General features: G+C 39.3%; 1 long non-coding RNA gene across 1 annotated transcript; it reads left to right on the plus strand.

Moving 5' to 3' along the window:
• Positions 1 to 25,645, plus strand: LOC142398216 (uncharacterized). The gene is made up of 3 exons (XR_012772764.1): positions 1 to 172; positions 1,737 to 1,806; positions 25,147 to 25,645. It is a non-coding gene; the product is annotated as an uncharacterized LOC142398216 (long non-coding RNA).

The raw sequence follows: 25,645 nt of genomic DNA on the forward strand, positions 1-25,645 counted from the left end.
CACACACACACACACGCAGTCACTTTTATACAACGTGGACTCACAAGGAGAAGAATTCTGATTAGGCTGCATCCAAAGCTGCCACCCACGGGACCCAGGGGAGATATGAATTTGAAAAGACCATGCAATGCCGATATGAAGCGCCTGCATCGCTGGGCAACAGGGACCCCCGGTAAGACGTGCTATCCACAGACCTGACAAGAGAGACAGACTGAGGGGTAGAGGGGGTTGGGGTGTTGCATATGGAAGCTGAATGTGCAGTCTCTCATTAAAGAGGTACTGCATCAACCACACCAACACACGCTAGCTAAGGTAACACTCACATAAACTAGCAGAATAAATATTTACCTTTGTGTCACAAACGGAAAAATCTAATTAACCTGTAAATGGGAAAAAAGACACAATTTAATTACTGAGTTAAAGTTGTTTACTGTTTTCAGATCTTTTTGATCTGATCTGATCTGATCTGATCTGCTTCTGCGGATGATAAGAGCAGCAAAACACTGGTGAATGGATTAAAACGGTATTCTACTGTTACAGGATAAGGTAACTCTTTCTCAAAAAGTCTCATGAAAAGACCAAAATGATTAATTATATGTTTGGTGCAGTAACAATCAGTAAAAAAAGGAGAGGCTTAATATTTTCCTTATAATAGTTTTTATTACAGGTGAACTCATTGTGGCTCGTTTTCATTCATCACAGTCTCTAGCCTAGCAAGCTAGACCCGTACAGCAAAAAGCTGTACAGGGGTCTAGTGTAGCTGGATAGCAGTGTGGGCGGGATAAACGGTTGTCTGTTGAGTTGCCTCTGCACTCAACGCCACGCAATAGGATGGCGCAACAACCAATCAGAGCGATGAAGAAGGATTACGTAGTCAGCGCGACGGAAAGTACATCGTGGTGTGTAGTCTAATGTCGTCTCGCAAAGAAAAATGTATATTTAAATCTTCTAGAGTCGCTGCCAAAGCCAAATCGAAAGACTGTTCGCTGGGCGCAGCCATTGTTTACCTCTCTCATGAACTACACACTAAAACGTCGCACCTCTGTCGTCACTAGGTAGCCGACCCCACTCCTCACGATTTGATTGGCCTGATTAAGTTTCGATTTGCAGCCTCGCAAAACGACCACAACTGACTAGACTCACCCGGGAGCAAATTCAATTTGCGGTCGCTAAGGGCGTCTAGATTTCTGGGCTATGCAGTCTCACTAAAACCTTGTGAGTTGATGGATTGCCTGTGGCACTGCTTTATCTTTTTTTTTGGTGGACTTTGAAATTAAAATGACAGGATATAACAATCTAGTCCTGTTTCATTTAGTGAAACTATCACGAAAAGACAATTTCCCAGTTTTAACAGGTGAAAAAAAATCCAAGTTCACACACGGCCTGACGACGCAGGTTAATTTCCCATCTTATCCATTATTTCCACACATAGTTTTATGCTTCGCTTTTGTTTGTTGTTCAGTCATCAGGAGCTACATGGTTAGATTTAGATAGATATCACATACTGCCACAAAACAGATGCTGTTTGTCTATCGCTCGTCACAAATGTCCCTTTTCTGGCTAACGGGGTGACAAGTCTGTGGTGCAGACGTGACAGTACTCTCACTCAGTGGGGTAGCGCCAAGCGATTGTGAGGTCTGACTTTTTCCTGGAGACCGATTTTGTGACGCAAATGTATTAATCTTTTGAACGCATATTGTTTTGAGAAGCAAGCCGCTTTATTTTTGTGTCCCCAGCCAACTAGCCGGACTACCTTCGTCAACGCCAAAACTCAGCTGGAACTCGGCTCACAGGACGCGGCAGGGGGTAAGAAGATGTTCATAAATGATATTGCTAATATGGGATGTCATACAGCTTCATGTTAAAAGAGGCGAACTATCCCTTTAAGACAATTTCTTAAGAAATTTAGATGAAAAGAAAAAAAACATTTCTTCATCTTCACTCCCGGCTCACTCCTGTTTTAAAACATAATTCCCCATGAAATTTAGTAATTTGCTTCTGTATAAATACGTTTAACTCCGTAGCCTGAAGGTTATGATCTGCCTGCATGACACAACGTACTCAGGCTGAATTTTACTCCAGACTTTCTGATAGTTCTAAAATTTTCCACACACCATTTAATTAAAAGCAGGGGCTTGTTTGTGATTGTCAAAGTGGGTGGGTTGGTAGGACACGGATGCGGACTCAGAGGATGTAAAAGGCAAACTGGGTTTATTATTAACTTAGACGGAACAAAAAGCGCGGCTGAGCCGGATGACAAAACTTAAACTGTGAAATCAAAAAAATAACAGGACTATGACAAAAACAAACGACTAAGCATGGCATGGATAAATACTCAACTCTAACGTGACGTCATGGCATGAGGGGGTGAAAATCAGGTAAAGATCTGACAAAAGTACAGGGGAGCCTGGAAACTAAATAGGGAAGTGGGTGATTGTGAATGAGTGCAGCTGGGGACAATGAACAGGTGATGTGAGTGAAACTAATGAGCTGGTATGTGAAGTGAGGGGAAAAGCAAATGGCAAAACATGAACTCAAGAACCAAAACACAACCTAAAACATGATAAAACACAACTAAAAACATGGGGAAAATCCCATGGGCGTGACAGTGATGCCAGTTCCAAATATCATTGGAGAAAGAAGCAGACAACACAATCTAAAACTGATGTTCACCGAATTAATAATTACTTTCCTTATTATTAACCTAATATTTAACATTTTCTTTTATTTCCACACCTCCTTTTGTGTCTCGCTTTGGCGCCCTGAGGCACTTTATCACCATTACGTGACACTTGTGATTGAAAGGTGCAATTTTTAGAAAAAGTTACGCTGATGTAAGCCATGCGACTTATACATATCAAGCTGATTGTTCACCCTCTTAAACATGTTGAAAATAACTCAAATTAATTTCACTGAATATAACTATCACTCACTAAATGCTTTAGATTCCCCACCTTCTTCATTGCCTTACTGCACTCGCAAGGAGTGGTAATAACTGAAGCAATCATACGTCAAACATAACAAACAGAAATGATACAAAAAAAAACAGACACTGAGAAAGAATCCTGGGGCCAGAAAAATAGAAAATATTTTACAGCCACTCCCAGCGATGATTGGCTTCATATGTTATCCTGTCATTCCATTAGCCGTTACGAGAGGATCGAGTGGGTGAAGAATGGGAGTGAGAGGATGAGGAAAGAAAGAGGGAATTTAAAGGCAAGGGTTGCAGATGGGAGCAGGGACATGAGAGGTTAGGGTGAGAGGAGGAAGGGAACTACAAGGGAGCTGAGACTGACAATAAGGAGAAGAATGAAACCTGAAGAATGTGAGTGCAGAAGAGAGAGAATTACAGAAATATTAGTGGAAAAAGAAAATAAAAAACATACCAGGAAAGAAAAGAGATGTGAGAACCGGGCAGAGGAAACAAGATTAAAGGGAGAAGGGAGAATGGATAAGTTGTGTCGAAGAATGACGCAATGAAAGGGAAGAAAAGAAGTGAAGAGTACAAGTGGAAATGAGAGGGAAGTATTGAAAAGGCACGGAGAGCAGAGAAGACGGGGATCAAATCCAATCAAGTCTCACAGAGAGAAGCGGAGCTTGAGTACACTACCAATCTGACAAGACGGGGATAAAATAAAATAAAATAAACCCCAGCAGACTGAATCCTGGCTCCCCCCCCCATCTGTTTTCAGTCTCTGCAGCTGAAAGGAAAGCTCCAGGCCCGGCCCACCGCCATGACTGGGCCGTAGAAGACTTGGAAAGTGCATCTACTCCAAGATTTACACCCACGCACACAATCCTTGGAGAGTAGGCCTGACGCCAGAGCACAACATGAACCAGCTGTTCCTTTGCTCTCGCATATTCGACCAATCAATAGCTACAACCATGGGAGACGGGCGGAGGAAAAAAACGTGCCGTTAACTGTAATGTTGATCTCGCTTAACAGACTTGAAGCAGAAGATAAGACCAAGACTTTTCTTGCCTCCAGATGTCACGAATTTACCAGCACTTGACCTAGTGGCCTAGCTGTTAGTCACATGACCTACTAACCTTACATGTCAGACATTAGTTTAACTGGAGCAACTAAATCACTAAACAACAATTCCCATGGTCTTAAAGTTGCATTTATTCTGTGTGTTCCCAGGCTAGAATGGCAAAAAAAAATCTGCGTGGCTCAAATAAAAAGAGGCCATCAGCTCTATGAATATGCTCAGCTCCAAAATTTCCCCGGTAAATATTGTTACGAAACTTCATACATTAAATTAAATATTGTAACTAATAAATGAACTAACTCATTTACATATTTGAGGTAGAAGTATAATATTTCATTCTTAAATTATATGTAGAGATAATAGTAATAAGTTGGAGAAACAAAACCCTCAAATTTGAGTACTTTACAAATATAATTTCTGCTATACTCGCAATTTTTGATGAATGACGTATGTGTTGTCAGCGCCACAATCAGAAGCTTTCCCGATGGATCAAAAGCTAAAAGCTACATAGAGCAAAGAAGACCAGAAGGACACATTTTTATCCATCAAAAACCTAAACCTAAAAGATTTAATTGCGTCTATAATCAAATCAAATCAAATTTATTTGTATAGCACATTTCATGTACAGAACAGTTCAAAGTGCTTCACATAAAATAAAAGCATTGCAGCAGGGAGTGGAAGAAGCATTAAAAATACATAAAAGAATATAAAGAGAAACAAATAAAATCATTTAAATGATTAAAAACAAGCAACAGTCCAGATAAATCAAAAGATACCGTGCAGATTTCATGCATAGACATATGAGAAAAGAAATATTTTTAACCTGGATTTAAAAATGTCTCCATTTGGTGAAAGTTTAATCTCCACTGGCAGTTTGTTCCACTTGTTTGCAGCATAGCAGCTAAATGCTGCTTCTCCATGTTTAGTCTGGACTCTGGACTGGACCAGCTGATATCCATGACTATAATGGATATTTACTCCACATTAGTACAACAGGTCAAACAGTTGTTTACACCTTCACCACCAAATGACGCCCATGTAGGAATACTGTCTGGGGTTAGTTTAAGAGCAGCTTAGGTTGCAACACCCTGGCAACATGGGCCATGTTACACCATGGTGTAAATATCCACCGCATAACAATCAATTGAGCAAACTTTTAGGCTTTTAGTTGTTTTGGGTCATGAAAAACAAAGAATGCAGGTTTAAGGCACGTCTAAATTGACTTCTTTCTTTAGAGGGGAGAGGAAGAACATCTGTACAGGCCATGGTCTTTCAGTTATTCTGTTTATTAGGGGGAATGTTTGCACACATTTGCATACCAGCTTAATAAAAGTACTTGATTTAAATTTTCACATGTAGTCACAACTCATCAAATGTTTATAGCGATGTCAGACACTTTTTGTCATGTTGATTCATACAGCATCTTTTCCTCTTGTAGAAAAATAGCAAAAAAAGTTTTTTAACAGCTGATGTGACCCTGGCAATGCTGGACTCGTTCCGACCTGAATGTTTCTGTCCTTGGTTTTAAGATCACAGCTGTGCCGACAAGATTCAGGTGCAGGTTTTACCTGATGGAGTCAACATTCGGGCCAGCTGTCAGACAGGTTCAAAGCTCCCACCCCCCAACACCTGAACATCCTTAGCTTGTGTCACTTCAATGTCTTCAGGCATGTGTGCATATCAGTGTGTATTCACATTAAATGATAAGCTAAAATGTAGTGTGCGTTTCAGAGGTGGGTGATAACGAGTTACATTTACTTGAGTAAGTTTTTGAAAAAATGATACTTCTCGGAGTAGTTTTAAATCACTATACTTTTTACTTTTACTTGAGTAGATTTGTGCAGCAGGAACTGTCCTCTTACTCCGCTACATTAGGCTACAATGAGCTGGTTACTTTTCTTCTTACCTCTTTGGTATTCTACGGCTCATTATTTTTATCCCCCCGCGTACGCCTCATTTTAATGTCTTATTCTGACAGAGAGAGAGACTTCCGCCAAAGGCTCTACCACCTGACTGTGTTCCACCAATCAGACGTAGCCGTGCAGTCTGGTCACGTGACCATACTCAATCTCAGCGGCGGGACGGGTTAGCTTTAGCATTAGCAGTCGTAGCAAACAAACAAAGACACAGATGAAAAATGTCAGAACCAACGGTGGGAAATGAAGACGCAGACGAGGCCTCATACTGAAAGCATGTTTACCTTACAAAGAGTGAGAAACAGCAGCTACATTATGTGTCTTCTGTGTCAACCAAAACAAACGCACATTTCAGCAGAAACTCAACATCTAACTTGAGGAAACATGTAGCGGTAAGTTTCCTAAAGTCGTTTTTTTCCCCATGGATAGATGAATGTTTGTTTTTTAGGTTACATATGGGTTAGATATGTTTTAAACATTTCCTAAGTCTCTTATTTTTTATTCAAGTACTTGAATTTACCTGGATTATTTTAATTTAAGCTATTTTGTAATTAATTCATTCATTTTAATTTATTTTATCAATTGGATGAACTCTAATTGGCCTAAAGATGATTATTTAGTAATTTTGTCTGTCTGATTGAATGCTTGTGTTAACAAATAAATCAGACGTTACTCAACAGTTACTCAGTACTTGAGTAGTTTTTTCACCGGGCACTTTTTTACTCTTACTTAAGTAATACTTGAGTACTCAAGACTACTTTTTACTTTTACTTGAGTCATATTATTCTGAAGTAACTATACTTTTACTTGAGTACATTTTTTGGCTGCTCTACCCACCTCTGGTGTGTTTAAAATATGCAACCTTAAATGAGGACATGCAGACATACAGTTACGCACATACATGTTCGTACACACGCTCCTCATAAAAATGGCCTTTCCCCCTTACTTTTAAGCTTTGCATAATCATACATTTGTGCATATGATCAAATATCTTACAGAATAAAAAAAAATACCCCAAAGGATTTATAAGCACTGAGGTCCCACAAGTAACAATGAATTAAACATTTTAGGATGCATAAAAACTGTCTTGTGCCTTCTCAAGTTTCCAAGCACTGTTGGATTTTTAACATGCCACCACATTCTCCTCACTCATCTCTTAAACACATGACCTTTGTAGTCTGGTGATGACAGGATTTCAATGCGGGAACTGTGTCTGGAGATACAGAATATGCTGCGGGTGGTTTGGCCAACAAAGGGTTCATTGTTCCATTGCTGCTGCAGGTTTATTGTGATCAGTGTCCTCGCTTCCTAACAATGTAGCTCGTGCTTGTTGACTATGTTAACCGGCATGAGGCCCATACCTTCCTCATATGTTGTTGGACTGTCCACAACTCACACACTGGCCTTAAAATGTTTTAACATTCTGAATTCTGCTGATATCTACAAGATATATGCACCTGTTTTATTCTCACAGCGAAGCATGAAACATACACAAAACGAAACTCTTAGTACTGATAGATACAAGATGGACCCAGACTGCACATTTTCATCAACACTCGACCTCTGAGAGTGGCTTCTGGTATACAATTGTGTGTCTAATTCAATCTCCAACTGTCCTGAGTCTCTCCAAGCGTCCTTTTACATCAGTAGAAACTTGCAATTACTTATTTTGTGACAGTTTACGAAAATGCTGTGAAACTATATTCTTTTATGCCATTTTGTTCACGTGCACGTCCATTTAAAACAGAGAAAGTCCTGACTGAGGACATCATTAAGAGAATTATGTACGTCTTGATGAATTTGTTCACCTGTTTTGGTTAATTTGCCAATACATACAGAAATACAGCTTTTGAAAAGAGCAAATAGATATTCATTCATTCATTCAGTTTCTATACCCACTTAATCCAATTTAGGGTCGCGGGGGGGGCTGGCTCGAGCCTATCCCAGCTGTTATTGGGCGAGAGGCTGGGTACACCCTAGACAGGTCGCCAGTCCATCACAGGGCCACACAGAGACAAACAGCCATGCACACTCACTCCTAGGGACAATTTAGAGTCACCAATTAACCCAACACGCATGTTTTTGGACCGTTGGAGGAATAGAAGCCACATATACATGGGGAGAACATGCAAATTCCACACAGAAAGAAGGCCCCAGCTGGGAATCGAACCTGGAACCCTCTTGTTGTGAGCAAATAGATATTGAATACATTTATTAAGTGCTGCATATTTATTTTTTTGGGCTTTTTATGCCTTTATTAGATAGGACAGTGTAGAGAGACAGGAAGCAGAGAGAGGGGGAACAACACGCAGCAAAGGGCAGTCCGATGCGGGACTAGAACCGGGGCCAGCAGCAGCGAGGACTATAGCGTCTTGTACATGGGGCGTCTACTGTACCCACCACGCCACAGACAGCCCCAGCGCTGCATATTTTTAGCAGCATTCATTAGCTCAAAGCATGGAGAACATTTCTTGTACTAAAGGTCAAAATAACACAGGCTGGACTGGAGATATTATGATAGTTGTAGACTTGCTTTGATGTTTTTCTGTTTCTTTATTGGTCTAAGGTGGTGAAAGTCGCTATCTGTAACCATTGTAACCATTCCATCAATGCACAAACTGCGTTATTTAACACACACAGATACAATCATTGTTTCAGAAGTTTAGGAATGTTATGCCTGAGTACATACGTGCGAATCACAATCACCCAATTTGCTGTTGCTATTAATTGCCTTATATACATATAATTATTCTAAGTGTGGCGCTGACAGCTGCTTTTAGACAACAAATGCTTTAGGATTAGTCAGACAGCAGCTCAGGGTGTCTGTCAAAAACACGACGTATGACAGGGTGGGAGCAGAGTCAAGGTTTTGGACATGCCGTCACTGATAGTGTTGGAGAAACTTGACTGTTGTGGTGTTGCAACAATGGGGCTGGAATTCACAGTGGAATGACAGACATGTCAGGCACAGGAAGGTAAACTGCTGTCAGTCTGGCTTTGTGAGCTGCTCCAGGTGACTGCTACAATGGTGCGACTGATTCACCTTGTCATTTTTCGAGAGTCTCTCCATTTTTCCCTTTCACCTGGGTTAGCTTTGCCTGTAGGGTTGTCAGGGTCATCCAGAAGCCCACAGGCCAGCGATAACCTCGGTATTTTATGACCCTGACTGCACGTTGACCCAGAGCTGCCTGAGGCGGGGTCACCACAGACAGAAGTATGTCTTTAAATTAAAGCGTAAAGACAGCTTGTGGTTTTTTTTTTTCTTTCTATAATGCAACCTCCCCACCTTCGTGTTGTGCATACTCCAGTTTGTCATGTCATCTCTGGCTATGAATGTCCTACTTTTCTAATTTAGATTTTTATCTTCAGTCACACAAAGAAAAACCTTAAATTGAAAGTGTCAGGGAATAGGCAAAAGTTGCCTCCATTGATAAATATAATTTGGATAAAATCTACAATGTGATTTTAAGAAAACATTTCCAACAGCTTGTCTTCTCCACTATTTGTTTTTCACCAGTCTGGTGTCATTATGTGACAAAATTAGGTGGAAGCACTGTGAAATCAACATGCTGAACATATAGAAGCCCTTATTAAATTTGGAAAGTATTGAAGAGCTAAAAAAGTCCACTGTGGGTGAGAGGAAATGGGCTGGTGCGGAAAAAAATGAAAGATTTCAATCAAGAAATCCTGGTTTGATTCTTCAGTGGAAACATTTCTACACTGTGTTTTCCCTCTGTTTTCAGTCACTGTTGGGTTAGGTCAGAGGTCGGTAGAGTAGCCAAAAATTGTACTCAAGTAAAAGTACTGTTACTTTAGAATAATATGACTCAAGTAAAAGTAAAAAGTAGTCATCCAAATAATTACCTGAGTAAGAGTAAAAAAAGTGCTTGGTGAAAAAACTACTCAAGTACTGAGTAACTGTTGAGTAACGTCTGATTTATTTGTTAACACAAGCATTCAATCAGACAGACAAACATACTAAATAATCATCTTTAGGCAAATTAGAGTTCATCCAATTGATAAAATAAATTAAAATGAATGAATTAATTACAAAATAGCTTAAATTAAAATAATCCAGGTAAATTCAAGTACTTGAATAAAAAATAAAAGAGACTTAGGAAATGTTTAAAACATATGTAACCCATATTTAACCTAAAAAACAAACATTCACCTATCCATGGGGGAAAAAATGAATTTAGGAAACTTAGCGCTACATGTTTCCTCAAGTTAGATGTTGAGTTTCTGCTGAAATGTGCGTTTGTTTTGGTTGACACAGAAGACACATAATGTAGCTGCTGTTTCTCACTCTTTGTAAGGTAAACATGCTTTCAGTATGAGGCCTCGTCTGTGTCTTCATTTCCCACCGTTGATTCTGACATTTTTCATCTGTTTCTTTGTTTGTTTGCTACGACTGCTAATGCTAAAGCTAACCCGTCCCGCCGCTGAGATTGAGTGTGGTCACGTGACCAGACTGCACGGCTACGTCTGATTGGTGAAACACAGTCAGGTGGTTGAGCCTTTGGTGGAAGTCTCTCTCTCTGTCAGAATAAAACATTAAAATGAGGCGTACGCGGGGGGATAAAAATAATGAGGCGTAGAATACCAAAGAGGTAAATCGAGAGGCAAATCACAAATCTACTCAAGTAAAAGTAAAAAGTATAGTGATTTAAAACTACTCCTAGAAGTATAATTTTTTCAAAAACTTACTCAAGTAAATGTAACTCGTTACTACCCACCTCTGGGTTAGGTTTTGGGATAAAATGACTAACTGCTTAAGTTTAGGCATGAAAATTACTTGGTTGGATCAAGATATTAAAAATGACACAACAATTCAAGTTCTGTTCTTTTTTGCAGGGAAGAATCTGGTGTAGTTTAATAGCAACAGTGTTACATCATCACAGCATGGGGAGGGATGAGGCAACCGGGCAGGACAGTCTGCCAAACATACCCAAAATGAACCCAACAACTCGATACCTTGTGTCCGTAGGTGCTTTTTGTTTGTATGTTTTCAACATGTTTAAAAAAAAGATGGCTCGTTCCTGTGCTGTGACTGCAGCAACTTCTTTGAAAAGCAAAGTCAGAGGCAGCCATAGCTGTTTGAGATTCTTGCAGAACTAAGGTAGCACAATTGATCATTCAAGGTAAACCGTCTCACTCGTAAAAATAGACACCATAAGTCATTCCTGCAAACTGTTGCTATGACCATCAAAAGGTTTGAAGATAAAACAAGTGACCTTTATTGGTGTTTAAGTTGGAAAACTGCTTTTGTTCAAGGCCCTCCCTCCCTGCATGCCTCTGTGAGGAGGTGCAAAACCATTGACAAACAGCTCAGAACTGCCTTCAAGAACTTGTTTAGTGCATAAACTTTAATGTTCCCAGTTTAAGTTAAAAACTAAGAGATCACTTGTTGTGTTTTTGTCCATTTCTGTGTTGCTTTAACGCAACAAATCTGCATAAGAACCCGTGAGGACTGAGCTGAAGAGTCAGACAACACCAACTGCTAAACTCAAAGCCCTGCCAGCACTTCATGACCTCCGGAAAAGAGTTTTATGACACAGCAAAGCTGGGAGCTACTTAACAATCTATCTCACAGAAATATGGCATCAAGCACTCACAGATGTGACCACTGTAAACTCATGTTTCTGTGCTCATTATGCTGCTGCTGCGACGAACCACAGGAAGCAATCATCGTGTTTATTTTTGTTTCCTCTTCGGGCCTTTTTAAGCTGATCTTTGCTTAACTGTTGCATGTTTTATTTGTTATATCATAAGACTCAAAAGGCTTTTCTCGTGTCCCTCTGATTTAAGTGAGCTTTGAAAACAGAGCTGCTTTATCTGGATTTTATCACATTTCTCTCATGAGCTTTTATTCTTATTGCTACTGTTATGTGATGTTTTTGATGTTTTTAGATATTCTTTATTAAAGGTTCTTTTTCTGGAGCATTTTTTTACATATTGCTTGAAATACTCTTCACACCCCCATTGCAACCAATTAATTAAAAGTTTTGACACAAATATGAAAAGTTTTAGTGGCCTCTAGAACGTACAACCTAGGAAAAACACTATCCAATCATACTGAACGGACCGTTAACAATGATTGGATTCTGATGCGTCTATCAAACTGCAATCTGCTCCTCCCTCCCCCTCCTTCCCCCTGTGCGCGTACCCTTCTTCGTGAACGAATTACGCGTCCAGAAGCTTGGCAGGAAGCTAAACTAGAGCCAGCTAGGATAGCACCTAGCATTATTAAACGTATAGTTAGCATACTAAATACGGCAACGATCGATGCTTGCTGTCAGAACAGCGCTCGTGCACCTTCATGCTCGTGCGCGTTCATGTACTCTAGAGGCGTGCCTTCGGGGGGAAAGTGAAGAAAAGGGTTGGGACTTTTGACCTGTGTATTTTCAAAATGCAGCTTCGCTGGACTCAAAATCCAGGATCTCCTACCCTACCTTTAAGAGAAAATAATCCAAGGCTATATCTGATTTTAAAACTGTTTTCTTGTCATTAATGAGATGATGGAACTTTTTTAAAACTCAAATTTAAATCACGTGACCATCTTCAAGTTGTGTCATATGCCTAAAAATGTAAGTGTAGCTCCAAGCTAATTATTTCTGTATGTTTCACTGGCATGATTTGAGTGGACAGGACCTTTTCTTTAAGGACCTTAAATCAATATCTACTCCAGGATTCATATGCATCAAGTCAATGTTCAGTCTCAAGTTGATGTTTGTTTCCCTTTATCTGTATTAATGTCCGCAGATGCTCTGTTTGTTCAAAAGTATTTTGCCCAATTTGCATGTTACTCCTAAATAATGAGTAGAACTGGCATCCTTCATAATCTCAGGTAGAAAACATTATATATACACAGGCATTCGGTTGTATCATGCATTACTGCACAGTTTACAACAAAACTTCATGTGGTTTATTGTCTATATTCGGTTTGAGTCATTGCAATATTATAGTTTAGTTACATCAATATGTTTGTATTTGTCTTGTATGACGAGTAGTTTCTGGTTGGCAGCTTTGATCAAAACAGCAGAGCAGTACACTAAAAAGAATTTCACTCTAAAACACTCACTGTCATGGACGCTGGAAGTGCGAGGAGAAGGAGGACCCAAATGCAGATTTTCCAAAAAACAAAAACTTTGATTAATTTCCAAGAAAACAAAACAAAAGGCGCGGCTGAGCCGGATTACAAAAACTAAACTGTGGAAACGAAACTTGACTATGACACAAACAAAAACACGAGTAGAAATAGAATATAATAAAATAGAAAAATACTTTATTCATTCCCCAGTGGGAGAAATTCAAATTAGTTATGTAGCTCAAAAAAAATTATTAATATTTACAATGATTGTATATTATATATTGTATATTATTGTATGAGTATGACTATGAATACACAAAAGGACAACCCTGATTTGACAAACTTGACTTGAATAACAGTGACAATCATGGGGATAAGGTGAGGATCTGGCGCTGATACCTGGGAGACCTGGAAACTAAATACTGAGGGAGTGATTGGTGAGTGAGAGCAGCTGAGGGGAAAAACACAGGTGGCGTGAATGAAGGTGACGGCAGAGCAAGAGAAACTAATGGTAAAACTAAATACTAAACATGGGCTGTGTTTGAAACCGCATACTTCTCCTCCTACTCCTACAACTCCTACTAACTTTAACTTTTTTTAAGTTCCCGGATGCATACTAGATTCTCCGAAATATTGGGTATGCATCATGAGGTTACTACTCGTACTCAAACTACCCAAGATGCAACATAACGTGACGTCGCCGATCGTCATTTCCTGTCAAGCTAGCTACAACGAGGGTAGGTTCACTTCCTGTTTTCAAAACAAAAGCACCAATTGTATCGTAATGGCTTTCCCTATGATAAAAGGCAACGGGTATTTTATTTTGTGAAAATAACCGGAAGTGCGTTGCTCACTGCGGCTAGCTTTAGTAGCGCCGAATTCGTGGGAACAAAATTGTAAATAGCCGGTATTTTGTCAGATTTTCAACACGTTGGGGATCTAAACGACTACTTTCTCACCTGAAAATGTTTCAAATGTTGCTAAAGGTTACAGAGTTTAGAGCTTAAGTGAAATCAGCTTCAGGCCGGCTGATTTCGCCTCGGGCAGGAGCAAAATGCATTGTGGGTAAACACTCTGCATACTGTCTGATCGATGAGTATGCAGTATGCAATATTAGGTATGTAGTAGGCGGTTTCGAACACAGCCATGGACTTGAAAACTAATTTAACTAAGACATAAAAGATACCTAAAACATGACAAGACTGTAAAACACAAGAGGAACTAAAAACAAAAACAAAACTCACAGACATGACACTCACAAGTCAGGGTAATATCTTGTATTTCTGCCTTTAACACTAAACATTCTATTCTTCTAGGTTTCTAATCATTTTAAAAAGTAGAAAATCAAGACATGAACAATGAAAGTCTGTTACTCCAACACAACTTATATTTTTTTCTCTGTGGCAAAAGATGAGCCCTTCGTGAGTCTAAATTGGTCATTTTTTTGCTTCCGAAATCTTTCCGTTTCCTTCCAGAACATCATTTCATGTTTATCTTCTAATAAAAACTAGAGAGCAGTCATGATTCCAACGACCCACTTTAACATGAATGCAAGCAAAACAGAGTCTGAGTCACTGAATGCTAAAAGGAATTGAGCAAACATAGAGAAACTCTAGGGTCCATATGCTTTGTTACTGCAAGGTCAGCAGACAGTATGCAACTCGAGACTACAACACACAGACAAGAGCCTGTTGTTCCTTTATTTCTCTTTCTCCGAGTTAAGCATCTGTGTGTGTGTGTGTGTATTCTGTCGTAAGTCCACATTAAATCCACAGTAAATTTATGGTAATTCATCAAAGTATTGCATTCAGAGAAAAAATAATAATACAAAACATAATTGGCAATCAGAGTTTTAAAAAAGAGGCTCGTGTTTGTGTTTAAAAAAACCCAAAACAACCTAATTTAATTTATGTACAGCTCAGACACATATTTCATCATTTAGCTTCACAAATCAATTAAATAACCCTGTCTTTGTCTTTCCTATGAGACAGCAGATCTCCCTGAAATATGTGGACGAAGCATGAATTCTTTGCCAACTTCTTATATGGTGGTGACAATACATGTTGGCTCCGTAGAAACCGTGCCAATGTTGAGTCAATCTGTCAAGGCGGACCAAACTTTACTCATCGAGCTGTACACACAGATCCCCTCGGTCCTTTGAGGAATAATAAATCCTCAAAAAGTCCAATTTACAGGAGAAGTAGGGGATGGCGGCTGTTCAGAATCAATTTAAGATTTGACCTTGGGGTGAACTTGCTGGGACGTCCACTCCTGGGAAGATTGGCAGCTTTTTTGAAAATGTTCCACTCGTGAACGATCATTCTCTCTGTGGAACGATGGACTCCAAATTGCTTGGAAATGGCCTGATAACCCTTCTCTCAAAGATGGGCAACAACAACTGGTTCTCTAAGATAATTGCTGATTTCTTTCCTCCTTGGCATTGTGTTAGCAAACAGTAAAATGCCAAACCTTCTGCTTTTATAGTAATAGTGCATTTGATGACCAGCACCTATCTGATATGTAATGTGTAATGTGTTGTTCATCTGAAGATCTCATTAGGATCTGATGTTTTTTTTTCTATTATGCCCCAACACAGAAAACCTTAGCGCTGAAAGTGGGTATTCTTTCTTTTTCACATGACTGTACTGCACCACTGCCTGGGGTGTGACTGGCAGCCAAGCTGGCTGGTTATAGAAACAGATGTGAAAGGAATGCAACATCTTTGCACACCACAGTAAGTGGAGGAGAAACTTGTTTTCTGTAGTTTCGGCACATTACTTTAACATCGTCGTCTTGACCATTTCAGGTATTGGTGTGAGACCGGGTGTCCCATCGGACCCAAAGTTCACACACAGCATGCATAAATTCTCTCCACCTTTTTGGATTTGAACACTCATTTTAGTTTCATTCTTCTGTTGTAACTTGTAGAACCTTGTAAACCTGTGGGAAAAAAAGGATTTTGAGCTCAATAAAGCATTAAAGTACAATACTTCTAAACGGTTTCATAGAGAATAAGACATACTTGAATAATGGTGTCCTAAATTGAACAATTACAGGAAGAAAAAAAAACCAAAACAGCCATTTCTAAGAAAAAATGCTTCACTGATGCTTTTCCACAGTGGATAGTTTTAACATGCTGAGGTAAGAACCATTTTAGTTAAATTCTAAGAATCAAACAAATCACCCACTCAAGTATAATATGCAGCACCACAGGCGCCAAGTGTGGTGTGAAAAACACCATACACAACCACAGCGCAGTGCTGACTGCAAACAGCGACTTCAAAGGGTCTCTGAATGCTCATACAGTAGTAATGCTGCTCGACTCACGCAGCTTGCCTCAAAAGAATGCATGAGAAAGACATCTTTTGTATTTGTTTTTGCGTATTATTCCAGGACATTTGCCTTTGCTGTTTTTAATGAGCACATTTAATAGCTAATTGGGAGATTAGCCTCCTTGCCTGCAGGCTGGAAATCGGGTCCCCTGCTGCGCAAGTTTGCTGTTCAAATACAAAGCTCCGACAGTCATGCCTCTCAGCTGTGGCCCAAACTCACTCTGCTCTATCAGTCTGCATGGAAATGAATCTTCATCCAGAGCAACAGGAATTAACTAGATAATCCAGCTTTTGTGCCCAAATAGGCTGCCTTTGTCAAGAGCTTTTGACGGAAGAGAAGTTAGTAATCTGGTGAGCCATAGCTATCTCTGAGGGCCACTGAGTCACAGGGCATTTAGCTTTCAAAGTGGTGGTTGATGGCTCCACAAATCAATAGATGATGGAAGATTAGATTTGTCTGAATGTACGTCAAGACCAATTTCATTACGATAAAAGTTACTTTGCAATAAACCACGGAGATTATAGAACTCTGAGTCATCGACATCAAGATGTGACTGTATCATAAACACAAAACAGTTGAAAACTTTTAATATAACCATTAAATATTGAGTTTAAATGCATATTATTTCCTACACTTGCAGTTTGTTAATATCATTAATGCTGTGGACCCTTTGGAAAACAGCTCTGAATATTTTATGATGTAGATGAGTCAGACTTTGATGTTTTAAAGTGTAGAATTAGTTTCCCAACATGATTTCATAGAAATATGTCTAATGAGCATAAACAAAGCTTTATGAGGTAGCAGCAAATAGTTGGGATTGCATGATAGAATCACAAAAACAGTGCCTGGTTTGTTCAAAACGTTGTGCCATTTCTCCATTGGTAACATGATTTTAACTAGGGCTGGGCAACGATTAAAATTTTTAATCTAATTAATCACATGATTTCCCTGATTAATCACGATTAATCGCATTTGTACGCAAAATCCCAAAATGAATTCAAAAGTAGTGTATAGCTTTTAGCATTTAGCTTTATTTTAAATGTGCTGCCATATGAATGAAAGTGCCATAACATTTGTTGTGCAAACACACTTTTAACATCAGCATCTTTCTGTAGTTTTTATGTAGAAGCCTCGCTCCACTGTCTGTTTCCTTGAATGACTATCAGTTGTGTGTTTTGCCTTTAAGTGATATTTTAGACTGGAACTACTACGCTGAGAAGACAATTCAACTTGGCAGTGTTTACAGATGACTTTGGTTCTGTCGACTCCGCCGTCTGGAAGAACTTTAAAATGAAAATGGCCGAGTAAAAGTTCCGTACCCTTCTCCATGTTTGGTGGATCCGCCGATTACTTTCTTTTCTGATTCTGCTGCAGACAGCAACAGACTTTTACTAAATAAAAGCCTGTGAGCAACAGACTTTTACAATAATAAAATAAATAATAAAACCTGCGTTAATGCGCGATAAAATATTCATCGGCTTAAAATATTAGTGCGTTAGCGCGATAATAACGAGTTAACTCACCCAGCCTTAGATTTTAGGCTTTGAAACTTTGCTTTCATTTGCTGTTTGATTAGATTAAGGAATTTTTGCTTTCAGGTGAATGAAAATAGCAAAAATGAAAAACTAAAAAACTAAAACTAAAGCGCAAATACGTTTATCCAATGACTTGAGATGGTTTTTTGCTTTATCCAAAGAAAACTTGATGTGCATTGGGAGGATGGAAACAACTTGAACAATCTTGTAAAGATTAAAATGACATCACTCACTCTGTGTTTACAGTCTGACCCAGAAAATAATAAACTCACATGATTGGCTAGTGTCTTCCCAGATATGATATGACATATCGGATATTTTCCAGAGATGAAAATATTCCTGGAGAAGCTCTTTCCATATTGCTCTTGTGGATGTCCCCCACAGGTCTTGTTGTGTTTTTCTTCCTCAAACGTTGGTTTCAGTTGGAGGACGACCTAATCTACTGAATTAGCGCCACTTACAACGTGGCCTATTCCTCCAACCCCCTGGAGACACAATGCAGTTTGGTTTATTTGCTTCCAACAAGTCAATTGAAGATTCACAATTTAAACATTTTTTCACTGTATTTCACAAATTTCATGAGACCGGCCATAGATTTTCTCTGGCACAACCCTTACCTGCTCTAGAAACTGAATGTTGAAGTAGCCATGAAACCAACGTCAATGTTTAAGTGTTTTTAAATGTTCTGTGTTGTATAATATGACACCTACAGTATCTGGAAAATAGGCTTAAGAAGTAGGCTTGGTATTTTTAATGTAATTTTTAAAGTTGATGAAGTTGAAATTTAGATGACACAACCTGCACACAGAGTCAAACACATATTTTGGAGTTGATAGGAATAGGATATGTGCAAATATGCAGATGTAAATAGCACTAAAAACACTGATCAACACCTAACAGGCGGCAAGAAAGCAAGAAAGACCTAATTTACATCCGATTTGTAGGTAATGGAAAATTTAAAGCTTTTTGGCACAATTACACGAGGTGATCTGCATTACATTAACACTTTTAAATGAAAAACGTTTTCATATCTCTTAGTAAAATGTCATTTTGTGCACTCACAGCTGTCCACTGTACTTGTTTAACACAAGATGCTATTAAATTCTTGTCACGTCGGCAAGACCAGCCAAAACATTCGACTCTCCAAACATCCAATATTCCCCCATAGTGGACGCAGAGCCACTCCAGCCACATGTCCGATGAAAGCTTCCTGTGGTGGCAACCTTCCCTGAGACCGGTGGCTTATAGGATTTGTGATCTTTCATCACAGCTGGACTCGCACTCAGAGCTCCACTGTACCTCCATGGTCTGCACGTCTGGCGGTTTCATTGAGGCAGCCCTGACACTGACACTCAGTGGGTCTACATGGTGAGATTAATTGGATTATAGCAGTAGTTGGGTTATGCTCCTTATTTGAGCAAGGGTAATTCTCCTTGGATATATGGCGGTGAATGACTCGAATCATTGGCACAAAGCGTGTCACACTCCGGTATGATAGGTGGCGCTGTACCCATTCCAACTATTGCTAATAGAGCCACTTCCTGTTGACCTCTTCACCACCACCAACAACAACAAACTCAGGCATTGGAGAAAGATGGAGAACGCAGAGCAAGATAAAGCTACGTCCCTCTACATTTGGTCTGTGATGAGCTGCTTGTTGCACAAACTCGATGCCCAACGGAGCATTCTCCATCGCGTTGTTTGTTTCTTTCTGACGGCGACAACAACAGGAATATCGTCTCCTTTGACTTCCGGGTCAAGACCCCAGGAAAACATCTGGAGCATGCGCAGAACGCAAAGTCTGATTCACCACGTGCTTCAGCGTCTACAAGCAGGTTTATTTTGACTTTCAACCGAGTTATCTCGGGGTCTTCGGCTTCTCTTTATTCTTTATTGAAGACTTTTCGTAAAGCTGTGACGCTCGGCTTTTAAAAACATTTTTACCCTAAATGTCAGAGCAAAAAAAAAAAAAACTCTTACAGATTCATGCACCTAAAGTAGGTCAAGGACATCAACGTATTTCTTTGAATATGCTGCCTTAGCTTCACGATTGCAGAACGAGCTGTTGGTTACAGTCATTGTGTTTATGCACATAAATAAAATGCTGCTAAGTAAAATGTGAGCTACGGTAGTCACCACCTGTGTAAACAAGGGGATTTAATGTAACGGTGCATTTATTTCAGCAGTCACACGTGAAATGAATGCCTGAAAAACATTCCTGAAATGCTTTCTGTGCAAACATGCCATTAGTCTTTGTTAAATTGAAGTCAACACTGATTTGAAAGCATAGGATGGATCTGAAATCCTAACAGTCAAAGCAGCGCTCTAAACATCCTGCCGCACTATTTTCTATAATAAAAAGATAACAATTAAAAATAAAGCCATAGAAATAATGTTCAAATGCTGTTAGGGAAATACAAATGCGAATAAAGATCGTTTCAATGTAAGTAGGGAAGTTATAGTGACCTTTTCCCCTCTATTTACTCGTACTTTCATCTTAGACATAACCTCAAATTCAATAACCAAGTGTTCATGTATCATCGGTCTTGCAGAATATACACTGATCAGCCATAAATTTATGACCACCTGCCTTGTTTTTCTGTCAAAACAGCCCTAATGCCTCCACTAGGCCTCTGAAGGTATTCTGTGGTATCTGGCACTGGTCCTGTACATTGCAGGGAGAGGCCTCCATAGATTGTAATTGCTTATTCGGCACATCCCACAGATGCTCATTTCAAATAACATTTCATTTGAGTTGCTCTTCAAACTCTCTTTGAACTAGATTAGCACTGAGGCAGGGAGCATTATCCTGCTGAAAAAGGCCACTGCCATTAGGGAATAATAGGGGTGTGACGATACACTCATCTCACGAGACGATACGATACACAATATTGGGTTCACGAGATCGATACGATACGATATTTTAAGAAAACTAAAATGACAAATTATGACTGGATAACAGAATTTTATTTAACTGAGTTGCACGTGCATTTATAACTCTTAACAACATGCATGATGTAAGCATGAACTTTCAAACTTCTTCCTCTACAAATTGAAATAAAAATAAAAATGTATAAAAGTTAAAATAAAATAAAATATTTCTCCTTTTTTCAAGTGCAAACAATATTATATGCAAAACATATTTTTGTAGTGTAGGCCTAATCAAAGATTTTCTTAGTTTTCACCGTCTCCGGTGTAATGAACATAAATAAATAAGTGATCTCAGGAAAAAAAAAAAAAAAAAAAACTCACGATACAGATTTTTGAAGCGACGAGAAATATCGCGGAGTTTAATATCGCGAGATCTCGTGCCACGAGATCTCGTCACACCCCTAGGAAATAACGTTTCCACGAAGGGTTTTTCTTGGTAAGCAACAACGCTTAGATGATTGATACATGTCAAAGTAACTTCTACATGAATGGGATAAACAAAGGTTTCCCAGCAGAACATTGGCACCGCCAGCTTTCTTCCTATTCTGAATCATGGTGCCGTGTCTTCACCTGATAAGGGATGCACATAATTCATCAGACCAGGCCCACCACTTCCTTTGCTCCAGTTCTGATGCTCTCTTGCCCATTATTCGTGCCTTCAGCAGTTGACACAGGTCAGTAAGGGTACCCTGACCACAACAAACTGTTATGCACTGCATGTTCTGACACCTTTCGATCAGATCCAGCAATAACGTTTTTCAGAAATTTGAGGCACAGCGTCCCTATTTAGCATAGAGAGGAAAATAGGCAACTCGGCTTGCTTTTGGATAGAAAATTAAAAGTTCTATTATGTCAAAGTTAGAACTATCTACGAGAAGAAATGCAAGAACACAGTTTATTTAACACTGTATTTTCACAGATGAAGTAATTTGCTCATTCAAAAGGTTGTTTTTATAATCTTTGGAGTACGAGTTAACATACCCCTGCTCACCCATCCACTATGCTGCACTGCTATGTTGCGTTTTTGCAGCATTACACACTTTGAAAGAAAGGGGCTGTGTTCAAAGCCGCATACTTCTCCTTCTACTCCAACTACTCATACTGACTTTTTTCCCGGATGCATACTAGATTCTCTGAAATGTTGGGTATGCATCATGAGGTTACTACTCATACTCAAACTACCCAAGATGCAACGTAACTTGCTGATCGTCATTTCCTGTCAAAACGGCAGTTTCAAGCTAGCTACAATGAGGGTAGGTTCACTTCCTGTTTTCAAAATAAAACCACCAAGTGTATCATAATGGCTTTCCTTATGATAAAAGGCAACGGGTATTTTATTTTGTGAAAATAACCTGAAGTGCGTTGCTCACTGCGGCTAGCTTTAGTAGCGCTGAATTCGTGGGAACAAAATTGTAAACAGCCGGTATTTTGTCAGGTTTTCAACACGTTGGGGATCTAAACGACTACTTTCTCACCTGAAAATGTTTCAAATGTTGCTAAAGTTTACAGAGTTTAGAGCTTAAGGGAAATCAGCTTCAGGCCGGCTGATTTCGGCTTGGGTAGGAGCGAAATGCATTGTGGGTAAACGCTCTGCATACTGTCTGATTGATGAGTATGCAGTATGCAAGTATGTAGTATGTGGTTTCAAACGCAGCCAGGGTGATATGGGGAGGGGAGTATTTAGTTGTTTGTAATTTGTAATTGCCTGCATCATACTGAACCTTTAATACTACGTTTGTCTGGCAGTGAAATTAGCTGTTTGGTTCCAAGTGTTTTGATTTTCTTCTTGAGAACTCAACATGCTTGAGAAGCCATTGGAGTAATCCTTGTAAGCCTCTCCGGAATAAAAAGAAAAGCATAACGAGCAATGCCAGATGATTTTTTTTAAACGAGGCCTTTTCAAAAAGCTTTTTTTCACATCTTTTTCTCTTCAAATGGGGGACTGCTTTTTGTTGAGAGAAATGCCAAGACAACGGTAACAGCCTCATTTTAAAACCATAACCGATACCTTTTTCTTTCTCCAAGGAGGCAGCTCAGTGAGCCAGAGAGTGCATGAAGGGCACAATGCCAGCTGATTGGTAGTCCTTACTGACTCAGTGCTTTGGCTTGATTACGGAGAGCTTGTGAAAAGTGGCTCTGAAGATAAAATGAAAATTGGGAACCCACTTAGCCAGCTGCATAATTTGCCAGAATCACAACTCAAGAGCAGGTATTGTGTTTTTGACGGTTACTGTCAAACCCGCTACCTTTTTGCCATCCCAGACTCCTTTAACCTGCCGCTTTTCTTATCATCTAACAACATGATGAGTTGACAGAATTTTGACAGGCTTCAGCTGGAATCTTTTAAGTGTTTCTCCAAAGGTGCTGTGTGCGTATAAAATGAGTAGAATATGCTGTCAACCACAATACACAAACAATAAATCAGTGTTTACATCATGTAATTGTTTGAAATATTTTTCCTTTGCTTGATTATTATGCCATAAAATTAATATTGTATTGACAACACTGCTTAAAACCTTAATTTAATCTATTATCGATACTTCTATCAAACGTTATCCAATTGTAAATCAGGGAATTTATGAAATGCTCCTCGACGCAGATGCTCTTCCCGGGTTTCAGCAACACATGGCTGAGAAGTTTGCCAGAGTTTTCTGTAGCTGGCTTGAATACTTTATATTCCTTGCTCTGTGTGCGTATGTGGGCGTGGAACAGCTGTGATGAGACAAGCCCAGGCCCCAAGTGACAGAGTCTGCAGAATGTGAGCACAGTTTTCACCCACGCCCCCTCATGGCTTTTCATTCCCTGCGCAAACTGATAAAAACAAAAAAAAGAAAAAAAAAAGAAGAAAAAAGTCAGAACAAGTCTCTCAGTCTGCCAAGAAACCTTCAAAACTTTTTCTTAAACATGTACTTTACAAGCTTGTCATGCAGCAATGTGCCAAACTTTAGAAAAGATAAGCTACAACTTGTCTCGTCTTGAGTGTGAAGGTTTTTTTTTCTAACAACATCAAGTTGTGGTATGGAGCAAGAGAAGGAAATCTTTTACATTTTGCAAGAGGAGAGAGATCAAAGTCCCAGAGAGGAACATCAGCAAGGGATTTTCAGTTTTTAATTTACTATAATCATTCTATAACTGTCTGGTGTGAAATATGAATGATAAATCTGACATAGTGTCCGTGTTGGTAACGGTGTGTAACTATAATGTTACGACCAAGTTGTTGTTTTACTTTTTTTAAATTTCCTAACCCTAACCAACTGATGTTATTACCTAGAGTCAAACAAGATCTGGTAAAAAAAAATAAATAAATTGTACGTTTTCGCATGTAACCATGGCAACCGGCCACAAAACGACAGTTATGCTGAAAAAAGGAATATTTTTGATACTTTTGATCCGTAACTATGATCATATTCTAGCCATAACTGATTAATGCTATTTCCTAAATCCAACCAGAAAGTGACTAAAGTTTTTTAGTAAAGTGTGTCATTAACTGAACATAACTCTCAGCTGACTTGTTTCATTCAATCAACTGAACTGTCTGCACTGAAGTTCTTAACCAGTTCATTTGATTGAATGAAACAAGGGTTGCTTGTTGCTTGCTGGGTTGGAACAAAAACCTGCAGCCACATCGGCCCTTTCACGAACCAGTTTCAGACCCCTGCTTTACAGGAAGGCCACATTTAACTGTATGAACAAAGAAAGTAAATGGTCATATCGATTGGATGATTTAAGATTAAGATCCGATTTATTGTCATGTAGATACAGGAAATACATGAAATTACTCCTCCGCATTTAAAGGGATAATCCGGAGTAAAATGCACTTTAGATCAATTTACGGGATGTTGGGAGTACATACGTTGAGTTGACATCAAAATCATGTCATTCGGATGTGTTTTGAGAATTTCGATTTGACCGTTTTTAGCCAAAAGTCGTTAGCCTGGAGGTGAATGGGGCAAATCATGTCACCGCTACAAAACGCTATTTTTATACCTCTTCTACAGCTCCAAACAACATAACACTTACGTGGTAGTGAGTAGAGGGTCCCTAAAGCCAAACCGAAGTGTCCCGAGGTCTTTGTGTAATCGGATATAGAGTCCAGAATGAATTTAATCAAGCCAGTAAAGCCAAAACAAAGTCATTATGAAGCAAATAACGAAGCTTTGTCTTTGCACTAAAACAGGCTTTCTGTGCTGCAATAGTTTAACCCGATTAGCACTGAAAATATGAACGTCCACTGATAGGCTCCCATAAAACTGATATATTTCTTACACCAGGATCTATCCATGTGTAGGATATGTTGCACAGAGATTCTATATTTTCCTGTATTAAAGGTTAATCTGTTTTGATCAAAGGACTGCTGACTTCCAACTGTGGGATTCTGGCACGAGAGGCTGTTGACTCCAGAAAACCACAAGTGTGGAGCGCTGGCATGAGACCAACCTGGAATTAAAATTTACAGTCCACAAACAAGGTGTTTAAGTGTTTGAGATGCAATTTTCCCAAGGAAAAAAAAAAAGCGTCACATTCCTTTTACTGCTTGACTCCTGAATTTTAACTGCAAACAAAAAAAGTACACAGTGTAGCATCTCAGGGTTTCATATTTCTGGAATTAGTCAGCTTGGTGTGGGGTTTTGTTTCTATGTTTGTATTCACATTTTCAACTTAGGGAGTGGACACTGAGCCAGCCTGCGATGGGCTCCTTCGGTTTCTGTGGTCCCACACAAAACTACCTGCTGATCTGAGCTCTATTACAGCTGTGTCTACATTTAAAACAAAACTCTAAAACATTCCTGTTCTCACAAGCCTACATTAATAACCGTGTGTGCATTTGTGTGCATGTGAACTTGTACT

Source organism: Odontesthes bonariensis, chromosome 14, assembly GCF_027942865.1.
Source record: "Odontesthes bonariensis isolate fOdoBon6 chromosome 14, fOdoBon6.hap1, whole genome shotgun sequence".
Classification (NCBI taxonomy): domain Eukaryota; kingdom Metazoa; phylum Chordata; class Actinopteri; order Atheriniformes; family Atherinopsidae; genus Odontesthes; species Odontesthes bonariensis.